Below are 12,476 nucleotides of genomic sequence, written 5' to 3' on the forward strand. Positions count from 1 at the left end.
GCCATCCTATGTGTACATGACTTTCTTCTGTCAGACAAACACAATCAGAGTTATATTTAAAAATGTTCTGGCTCTTCCAAGCTTTAAAATGGCAGCGAATGGGTGTTGAGGTCCAATAAAGTGCATCCATCCATAATATTACTAACAATGATATTGTTATTAATAATACTAATATAAAATGGTAAAGATTTGTTTTAAATATATTATTTTTATCATATTATTTTTATTACATATTTTATATAAATTGTAATAACATTAAAATTGATATTAATATTTTTGTTGTTTTGATAAACGCCGTCATGTGTGGCATCAGCTGAAATTGTCACTCGTTTCAGAGCTGTAGCAAGCTCAGTTGCTGAAAGATTACAAAATATTTTTTTTTTTTTTTTTTTTTTGGAATAACTGTTGAAATGTTCCCAATAAAACCTGGAACGTGTGCTAAAAATCTACAGGGTGAATTTTGAGTTCATGTTGACTTTAAACTCTACTTCCAAGGAGCAGGAAGATGGTATCACTGTAAAAACATGCAATGCTGATAAATGTAGCAGAACAGCTGTTTGGCCCCGTTATGATACAGGCATGCGATACTGCCATGAATATCTGCTTCTTCTAAGCCTCAGCATTACAGGAAAAAATCGTGTCTGTGTTTGCAGTGTCAGTCAAGTCCACTGATAAAATAGAGCTCAGGGCATAACCTCATATCAAACAGTGAACTGTGACTCAATGATCCAAATGTTCAGCTCCTGTTCTGACATCCTGAATGTGGAACACATCTGCAGATGAATTAACAACACTGGGGTCAGAGGTTAAAGTGTTTAATCACACTGTACCCGTGGGGCTAGTGCCATGGCCTTGTCCAGCTGTGCCTCAATCAATTTAAATGCCTCATTGTCATGAGGGCGCCACTAAAGGGGACAGGCTCAGGGGTCAACAGAGAAGCCATCCCGTTAAATATTGACCCCTAAGAGAAGCGGGGTTCATGGAACTAGAATGCCGTGAACGTGACGGGGCGAGATGTGGTGTCATGAAGGACGGAGGGAAATACGAGGGTGAAAGGGATGTGACTGCAGTTAAAATGCAGTTGTGTTGATAAACAACATATGTGGTAGATCATAATCTATATATAACAGTTCAAATCTGTGATCAGTCTCTGATTCCAAACAACCACTACTACAGGATTGGGTCTCATTTTGGAAAGAAAAATCACAAATAAGGTCTCTTTAATCTCAATTAATGTAATGTAAATGAAATATAATTTGAAAACTTAAATATAATTATTTTATATAGCTCCATTACGTTTTGCAATCTCCCCAAATAAAATGAATAAATAAATGCATATGAAATTAATTAAAAAATATATATTATTTAATATAAAGAAATAAAGTTTGATATATTTTAACCTCTAACTACATAATTCATTGCTCCCTCGGAGTCTCCGAGTTGAAATTCTCAAAAGTGGAAACTCTCGAAACATCTTCAGCAAATTTGCATGTTGAGAGGTTTCAACAGAATCTAACGAAACACCTTCTGCTGGCACACAACACATCCAGAGCACCTATCATAACATCTAACCCTGAGAATTGCACGTCTTCTTCCAAAGAACAGTTGGAGGAAAAACAGACGGCTTATTTCTTTTGGTCAGCTGGTTCACTCGAACATTATGACCAGGTGCTCAAATAAAAGACACCTTCGACTCCCCCATGTTGATTTACTTCTGGGTTAAATAAATAAAGAAACACTTGCGTGTGCTCTTCTTAAAACAGTATCAGAGAAAGTGTGGTAGGCTCTGGAACCTTCTGTTTCTGTTCACTCCACACGTTTACATGTTTGCCATTAAGCACCGTGGCAAAACTGGGCATGTGTTTAACCCAGCATGTGCAACCAGAAACAGAGGGAGAGAGCAAACCAAGAGGTAAAATGGAAAACAAGAGAGAGACGGCTGAAAAAGATAGTACACCCAAAAATGAGATGTCTTTGGGTTGCCACCCAAAATTTTGTCATCATTTACTCACCCTCTGCTTGTTCTAAACCTGAAAATTAATAAGTAAATAAATAAATAGACATATTAATAAATTAATACAATGGAAGTCGATAGCTACCGTCAACTGTTTGTTTAAAAAAAAAATCTAAATGTTTTTACTGGAAGAAAGAAACTCATACAGGTTTAGAACAAATGAATGGTGAGTAAATGGTGACAGAATTACATCATTTTTTTGGGTGAACTATCCCTTTAACATTCTTATTTGCATATTTGCAGTGTCAGTGTCATTCATTGGACGAATGCAGCATGCAACCTGTTCACATAACCGCTCTAGCATTACGCATCCTCATATTATTGCAGACTGCCTTACCTGAATGGTTTTCCGTCACCATTTTAAATTTGTTTCCCTCAAATACTGAAATGGCTGTTTATACAATGCTCTGTGTTTCCGTGACCATCCAAAGCATGTGTTTAACCATGTGATTGGGTGTCTGTTGCTAATCATCCAGCTGTAACACTCTAACACGGCAGCATTTCACACTGTACATATTTATGTAGGGTTAACTATAATGTTAAGTTATTGACAAGTGAAACGTTCTTTTACGGGGTTTAAAACACCAATAACTCAGGGTTAAGCGCAATGTGAAAGTTGTCAAGAGCTTAGTGATGGTGATGCTGAAGTCATGCAACAGTAGTTTAGTTTGTCCAAAGCCTACAGTAATTATACCATTACTGTAGCGTTCTTTTATAGACCTCTATGATTGTGGCAGGTTTGCAAAGCTGAAAAGTGATGTTCAATCTGATTATAGGATCTGTAAAAAAAATTCAGTTGTTTCTAATTGCCATTTTTGACATTGAGGACACAAAGTCTCAGCCAGTATTTTGAGTGACAAATCTTATATATACACTGCCATAACAGCTGGTCTTACTGTCTGAGAGATGCGATCAATGCTACAGGCGTCAGAGCTTTTAAAGGGGGACCTGTGCCCTTTGGAGAAATTCAGAGTGATGGATGGACATCGTTTTTCATATGTCGTCTCCTCTCCCAAACACTTTTGCTCTCACTGACCTTGTCTCTTTCTACCCTGGAATGTTTTTCAGCTGGTGATAAAGGGACTCCCTCACCTCTTCCTGTACCTGTGTTTTTGATGTGTGGCACCCTGGAGCGCTAACCGCAGATTAGGGGAAATGGGTGCAGGAGAGCAAGATGGCTGCCGGAGGGCCCGGTGGGGTGATTTTAGTCATGAGTGAAGAAGATTGGGTTTCAAAGTGTTGAGAAATGCTACACAAATGAGGTCTACAGTGATCACTGGGGAAAATACAGGGGCGTGGAGCCGTGGGTCAGGTGGTACCACCCCGGGCAGAAAGAGAGGCCATTTAGTGGCCATTTTAGCAATGATGAAATGGCAGGTACTACCTCAGCACCTGCATTTGAGACAGTCAGAAAAGGTCACACAATCTCTCTGTATCACTGGGTGGTCTCTGTGGTCATTTCAACACCTGAATATACAGATGACATAATGTGATGCATTCTGTGAGACCTACAAGCTTCCTTTTGGGAAGCAGTTTAGCTCAAAAATTATTTTTCACGCAATTACTAACACTACACATCCTGAATATGAAAAAGTTAACATAATACTTGGATGAAAATATATTTTTGGATCCCAAAAAATAAATAAATAAATACATTTGAAATCTTCCACAGCCATTTTTGAGCCAGTTACTGGAGTTAATTCCATGTGACTCTGACGCCAAAGGAAAATAACACACTGATGGCACCACGAGCATAGAAACAGTCCCAAAAACATTAGAGACTATCCTGAGCTGTTATGTTGGTACCAGGAGACATGGAAAAATTAAAAAGAAAAAATATGTCATCATGTCACTTTCATGCTTTTAAGAGTCTCCATAAACAATCAGATAATTGTAAAATAAAGTATAATGAAGAAAAAAAAACTGACCCCAAACATTTGATCTATACTCAATGTTAAATTGATAAATCATCAAAATAATTATATATTTATTTACTTATGAAACTGATTCTAAATGTCTCTCATTAGAGAAAGAAGAAAAAAAAATAGAACAAGATGATGTAGTTACACCATCCACCATACTAACCAGCCATACCAAAACAAGTTGTTTCATCACAAATGTGGTGCAGCAATCACTCTAAAGCCTGAATAGCTAATCAACACTATGTGTATAACCAGGCTGATTACTGTCTTAATCAAGCCAGACAGAACAGCACCAAACCAACACAAACCAGTCATGGAAGTCCTGATGTACGTGAGATTTTGCTTGTTAACTTACGGGGAGATGCTACAGACTCTCCAGAGCCTTCACAGCCGTCCTCATCATCACATTCAGCACTGCTCTCTCCACTGCCTCTCTCGTCCCAGGACTCCCTGAGCCCCACACCCGGCATGACCTCTTGAATCTCCTAAAAAGAAAAAGGAAAATCACAAATATCAGATCAGTAATTATCACTGTTAAATGCAGAGGTATATATCAGACACAGAACACAATCAGATACATCTAATTCTGAACAAGTGGCAGTGTGTGTTGGGACAACATGATGACACCTTGGTACTATCTGTACCAAATGCAGTTTTGACAATGGATATTCAGATATGTTGTGCTCAATTAACTGTTTTGAATTTTGCACATATGATTCTTTCCACTGACATTTCACTAGATTTTCCTTCTCGTTCAGTGTGAGATTTTGAGCTCAGGAAGTTAACGAATTTGATTTGAATCTTTCAGTACCTGCTGGGGACTAAATGTCACAACACACTCCCTGTACACATTCTTTGAAAGTCACTTTGCACAGAAGTTCCCAATGAGGAAATAAATGTCAATGTAAAGGTCAAACTCGCACAACCCTTTAACCTTTGAGTCAGCACAGTCAGGATGCACACGCTCGCCGTGACCTTTCACCCCCTGCCCAGGGCTCACAAGTCAGCTAGAGATGTGAAGCTATAGATAAATATAGCAGGTTTGCCAGGAGCTAGACAGTGATAAATATATAGATGATATTAATGGAAAGTAATGACAACGGCTCCACACACATGGTTCAGCACTCTCTGCTTGGCTTTCTAACTTTGTACCGACAAAGCACATGGACGCCTTTCAAAAACAGCCACGTGCAGATTGACGCAAACACAGAAGATGACTCTGGGGAAAGTGTTCCAACACTGCAAATGCACCATCATGCACAAACTCAAACCTTTTCTGTTCCTTAAAATGACCTCATACGGAAGCACTGATTTCATTAATATTTTTAGATTAGACTGGTTTAGTTTTTTCAAGTCTGAGAAGCCTGATCAAATTGCAAAGCCACAAACACAAAAACCATTAGAGTAACTATTTCTAATACACATGACAGTGTCATAAAGCTGCATTTCTCATGTGTACCAGTCTTGTTATTGTTAAATAACCAACTTAATCTATTAAAAATCTTTTTTTTTAACCTAAAGCTGAAATGAAATACACTTTAAATATTAGATGAAAAACCTAAAAAACTTAATTAGAAGTGTCACCTTGGCACCTAACTGAAAAAAAATGAGTTAAAGTTAAAGTACTAAAATATATAATATTTTAAAAACATTAAAATGTGCTTAAAAACTTTAAACAGAAAATATGAAAATGCTAATTTAAAAATATTTAAAAACAAAATACTTGTAATAGTATAACAATAATGCTATAATAATATTGATGCATACCTGAGTATTTTTTAATTTTATATTTTTTAGGATTCACAACAACTTTCTATGAGAGTTTCTAAATCTGTGAAGGTCTTTCTAAATCGATGCACCGCAAATCTTAATTCTCAACTGGTTTTGCTTCAGGATCCAGATTTCAAGTTATGATCTAGTACTATAATGGTTTATTGTACAAGATATACTGTACTTAAAAAGTCAATAAAATTAGAAATGGATTTAATATTACCAATAACTGCATAGGCCTAACAATTTGCACAATTATTAATAAGTCACGTTTCGAAGTAATGAATCAGATTTCATTTTGAAATTAACCACAACATATTTAGGAAACTAATTATAATAATAAAGCTTATTTTATGTTCAAGAAAAAAGCAGGTGGCAAAAGCAAATAATAACCCCACAAAATCATGTTACCTGGTTACTGGGAGTTATTTATTGCATTTACCTTCTATTTCTTCTATTTCTTCTTCTAATCTATTTTATTGGTAGGTACAGTACATACAAACTTCTGCATTGAGAACATGCCCTGCTGCACTATAAATAGACATAATGCACACTCGCAAAGCCCAGTAGGGACACGCACACACACACACACACACACACATCCTCAACCCCAGCATATTGAAACATATAATGGAAACATCATGAAAAACAGGATTTTCTCTGCTCTATGGAGGATGTACTATACTGTGCAGTCATATTCCAACACTGTTTTCCCAGCCTACATTTTAGTGTAACCGTTTATGATTTCACACTGTGTAACACAGAACTATAGAACACAGTCTTCCATAGCTGAGTAACAGAATAACTTTTGTTAACCAAAATGAGAAGAATGAGTGGCTGCTCGCAAATGACTTGCATTTTTGCACAATTCTTAACAGAAAGTTCCCAAACAAAGCTTAAGTTTATTCTCAATATAAACAGACGAGTGCCGTTTTGAGCGGGAAGCTCTTCATGTGACTATTCTTCTTTATCAGACTGTTAAAAACCATGTCTAATTACCAAAACACAGCTGCTGTTGAAAAGAAAATGCTGTTCCTCAAACAACTGAGAATTGATCCAATTAAAGGAATAGATTGGAAGTGCACAATGCTATTGGTTTTGAAGTCATATTACTTTGCAGTAATTGCTGAAGAAATGCATATGGATTTCAAGTTAATTTGAAACAGCATGCAATTTGATGTGTTAATAATAGCCAACTATCCACAGTTGCAAGGTACTGCTTGATTCTAACTGAACTTTATTGACACCTATTTGCCTTTGATTTAATTTGTATGTAAAGCACAATTTGCCTGTTCTGCACACTTTTGCTTAGATCAATCATTCAGAAATATTCAGGTTTATGCAGTCACAACTATAAGAGCACATGAGGATTAAGATTGTCCACGTTTATAAAGTCAGAGCTTGCCAATCATAATGGAGGTCATTTACAAACACAAAAACAGCCCACATAAAAAAGGTCAGAAGTGGGATAAAAAAAAAGGTTATTTAAAATTAAAAGTGGAATTAAAATGCAAAAAGAAAATAAAAATAGAATATGACATTTAAAATGTTACTCTGACACAGTAAGCCAAATGAACAGCATTTTTCTTGAAGGCATCAACCCAACACAAGAAATATAATTACCGTATTTTCCAGACTATAAGTCACACTTTTTTCCATAGTTTGGCTGGTCCTGCGACTTATAGTCAGGTGCCACTTATTTATCAAAATTAATTTGACGTGAACAAAGAGAAATTAACTAAGAGAAAACCAATAGAAAACATTACCGTCTCCAGCCACGAGAGGGCGCTCTATGCGGCTCAGTGCTCCTGTAGTCTACACTGAAAACATAGAGCGCCCTCTCGCGGCTGTAGATGGTAATGTTTTCTCTCGGTTCTTGGTTCTAAATAAATGCGACTTATAGTCCAGTGCGACTTAAATCTGCTTTTTTTTTTCTCATCATGACATATTTTTGGACTGATGCGACTTATACTCAAGTGGGACTTATAGTTCGAAAAATACGGTAATGTTTTCCTCTTCTGTGCCTCATGTGACCCATTAGGTCCAATAAAGTCAAACACTGATTATAAACGAATCACAGAAATGAATATTTTTTATCAAAGCCTTTCCAAACCAATCAACCTTGCAATCATCCAACGTAGTCAAATGAATAAATTAATTACATATTCATGTCTTAATGGACTGGCTGGCGGTGTCGTGACTGAGTCAGCTAACCTACGGAGTCTAAAACGCATTCAAGAGACTCTCATTAGACATACTATAAAGAATTAATTAAAGAATGAAAGACTGCAGTGACCATGGTTATGGTTTATTAACTGGCTGAAGGCCCAGTTATCTCAGCCTCTCTTTCTAATTCTGTACATGACAAACAATTCGACAAATCTTTTGAACTAGAAATGCCAAGGTTGAAACGTTAGATTGAGATTAATTGAATGTGTTTAAACTTTGTTTTACAAACTGAAACCCAAGTCAAAATAATAGTTTATGGCAATTAACAACATATGAGCTTAACTTATGAGTATGAGTATTCCAAATAAAGGTGATGGATTTGAGTCCTTGAGAACATTTAGAATTTCGATAACGGTCTCTGCCAATAAGGTTAACTGAAATTGTGCTTCTTAGACCAGGAGATCTAATTTATTACAGAACTAAATATCAACCAAATTGCAGGCTATTTTTTTTCCTTAATATGGCTCCCCGGACTGTGCAAACATTGATGTCACGTGGGACATCTAACTCCCATTTTACATATTTCATAAGGCATACAGTATAAAGGGAGTTCAATATGCAACTAATTTCATCGCCTGTGTGTGTCCCTCTCTTCCGGTTCACAAATGAACACGGCCAAAACTCACGTCCTACGAGAGAATCAATCACAGCTAATCCAGACATCTGCTCTAAGATGTTTCCAAAGTGAGATCGGACAGGCTCCAGGTTAAATACTGCAATGGGGAATGTTCCTGCAAGGGTCACTATTGAGACAAGTTCATTTGAACATCTAGATTAATGTTGTTGTTTTTCTTCACCGCAAAAGCTAATTTTCTTGTTGCCCAATAAAAACATAAAAACATTCATTATTAAAATGCATGCTAGGCTCACATATTTACATTTATGCTTAGAACAAGAACAACAAAGCTTAATTCAAAATATACAGTACACAACACTTCAAAACTTGGAGTTGCTATGAATTATTATAATTTTTTTTATTTTTTTAGAAGTTTTCTTATGTTCATAAACTGTAAAATGGTAATAGTGTGAAATTTTATTACAATTTAAAATAACTCTATTTGAATATATTTTACATGTAATCTATTCCTATGATGCTAAAGCTGAATTGTTGTGCTTATTTATATATCTACCTACCTACCGTTATTTATTTATTTTGGAAATGGTTATACTTTTTGTTTTTCACTGGATTCTTTGATAAATAGAACGTTCAAAAGAACAGCATTTATTTGTTTTAGAATTTTTTGTACCAAATGTAGTCTTTGCTGTCACTTTTGTTTAATTTAATGTGTCCTTGCTAATTAAAAATATATTTTTTAAAGTAAATAAATTTGGCTACAAACTTTTTTTCTGAAAACAGAAATCTAATTTTGCCCAAGTAAATCTATCTTGTTCATTAAAATATGTTTTATTTACTCCAAAATGAGAAAAAGAATCTGCTAATTAACATTTTTTCTTGCATGTTGCAAAGTTTTTTTTTTTTTTTTTTTGTCACATTGATTCCTCTGCTCAGGCACACATCTGATTGGTTAAAAATTGCTTTAAAGAAAGCGTGAATTCAGCTTGTCAGTTCCTGATCCTCTTTCCTTTTTCAACTCACTGTTTCTATGTATATATAAAAAAAACTAACAAAAGACAAACTAAAGTATGTTCTGTTAGGCTGGTATTGTCACTCTGCAAAGTATTGGTATGGACATTGGACAGAAAATTGATTGACAGACTGAAGGAGTCATGAACGATTAAAAGAAATCCAATCTGTCCATTTATACTTTCCAGATTTGATTGTAATCGGATTTCAAACCACATACAGATGTGGTTTGGATAAGGGCTGTAAACATCAGATTGAATGTGTTTTTGTTAGTTTTTTTTTTTTTTTTGACTAAAAAACAAAACCAGGATTGAGTCAGTAAAAAAAAAAAAAAAAAAAAAAAAAATTGAAATTGAAATAGAAATTTGCTATCAAAAGCTCATTTGTCCAGTTTTAAATAAATATATCAGTTGATGTGCTGAAATAAGTAGTCTGTTAGTTCAGAGAGGTGCACAGACTGGATGCATGAGGATGGAATAATGTTCCTCTTTTCCACTCCGGAATCATCCAACTGAAACATCACGTTACGAAGTCCTGTAAAACTCTACAAGATAAACTTAAAAGAACTTAAAGAAGAAACTTTCTATTCACTGTAAAACCTGAGTTTCCAGAGTGACCGATCCTCTGGTAAGAGCAGGTCGAGGTGTGTGTGTGTGTGTGTGTGTGTGGTGTTTAGTGGTTAATAGCTCATACTGCTTTGTTGAACAAACCCAGCAGGGCTCAAGAAAACACATTCCAGGAGTTAATGACCAAATGAGGGTAAAATATGTGCATATTTACTGCACACTGGCATCCAGAGGAAGAACAAGAGAGAGAAGGAATGAAAAGAAAGAGAAACAGACAGAAGGAGGGGGAGAGAAAAGCGATCAGGTTTATAAATCTGTGCGAGAGCAGGACAAAAGCTCACTAGAGAGCTGACAAACATGCAAGAAGACATTCGTAAGACATTAAAGGGCAACAGAGCAGCAGTGTGAGTGTGTGAGGCCAGCTTTCTTTCTCACGACTCACTGAAGAGGATTTCTGCTGCTTGAAACACACACACCACACACACACACGCACGCACACAGACAGGGTGTGTAGTTGACAGTCCCACCCTCACACAGACAGACTCCATCACCTCATGAGGACCAGAACAAGAGACAGAAAGAAAGACAGACGAAGTGACAGAGAGAAGCAGAAAAGAGAGCCATGCACTAGCTCAATTGTCTGAGATCAGTAAGATTAGTTAAATATTAATACTTTTAATTAAACAAGGATGCATTAATTTGATCAAAGGTGACATAAAAATATTAACGTTACAAAAAAATTGACCTAATTTTAATATTTGGGTGAACTAAACCTTTAATGTTAAAAAACTCATAAAGTGAAATTTTCATGCCATGGGACCTTTAAGAATTTCAGCAAGTATTTATATTTTATTTCGGCCTTATTTTAATTAAACTGTTTCTGATACATTTTTAGTTTTAGTTAACAACAATAAAACCTGTTGTGAAAGAGACCAAAATGTGAAAGAAAGAACGAGAAAGAAAGACAGGAGGAGTGACAAACAGGAGTGTGCACATCATTATAAAGAATGCCCTCTCCTTCTTTTAGCTGCATTCTTTTGCTCTGAGCTTACGTCTCCAGGACAAACAGAGCTCAGCGTCTGGCGTAGCACAGCGCTCATGTCAGTGACCTCCTCTCCTGAAGGAAAGGGATTTCACAGACATCAGAGTGCCTGGTAAAAGCTCTTATTATTTCCACGGACACAGAGGACGTGTTGCTCGAATGGAGCTGTTTCATGGAGTCGCTGTTTCACACGTAGCATTGTGAAATAACATCAACAGGACATTAAATGAGCATGTTAAAACACTGTCAGGAGCGATCTGTGAACTTTCAGGAATGTGATCAAACTAGATGATCATCACTGAGAATCACTGAGAACTTACTGTATGGATTGAACAAGAATAATGAGCCCAATAAATGAGGTTAGTGAGGAGATGGCTTGAGAAGAGATGAGGTGACAAAAGAAGAGAAAAAAGACTACAGGAGACTGAGGAGAGGAACTGAAGTGAAGTCATCCATCCTGTTGTGGAAGCAGAGGATTCTGATCTGTTCACATGCCTGTGTGATTCAAGATTTGTCATAATGCTGTCCAGAACATCAGAACACGACTTTACCAAAACAGAGAGAGCGCTCAGATGTCCATCTAAATCGCTTCTGATTCCGTCTGCATCCACACAGACATTACATAACACTAAGCCACAGGTAAATATGAAAGAAATAACCAAATGTGGCAACAGCAATGCAAAGAAAGCATCAATGTTCATGAATGATTAAATGAATCTAAGTCATAAAATTATATATTATATATATATATATATATATATATATATATATATAATCTGTGTGTGTGTGTGTGTGTTATATATATTATAAATAGGCTATTATATTGATTTTAAATATGATTAATCTGATCAGAAATGTTAAAGCTGCAACTATGTATACAGGATCTATCAATCAATGATCACAAGAGATGCAAGAGATAAAATTCACAGATTGAATTAATAACACATTTACATTTATTTCTATTCATTTAACAGAAGGCTTTTATCTAAAGTGACTTTGCAAATGAGTTGACCGGGCGAGCACAGACTGCGTCAGTGCAGAACATGCATTAGTTATTTTAAGTGCTCACTGCTTCGAAACACTCACAGCTCAATGTTAAAGCGATAAAACACCAAAGGCCATGCATTCAACAGTTTATAAAGTTTAAGGGGGTGTTAGGCATGACACCACAGAAAATGATTTTCTAAATCAGCAACCTGATTTGTTTTCCAACTAAAATATTGAAACATTTCAAGCACACGTTTCCAGATACTGTACGTTTTAGTTTTTCTTACTAGATTTTCCCATTATACTGGAGCATAAAATGTCACTGATTTGTTAGATTAATGCATGACAAACTATTTCAAAA

This window comes from Carassius auratus, chromosome 2 (genome assembly GCF_003368295.1).
Source record: "Carassius auratus strain Wakin chromosome 2, ASM336829v1, whole genome shotgun sequence".
NCBI classification, from domain to species: domain Eukaryota; kingdom Metazoa; phylum Chordata; class Actinopteri; order Cypriniformes; family Cyprinidae; genus Carassius; species Carassius auratus.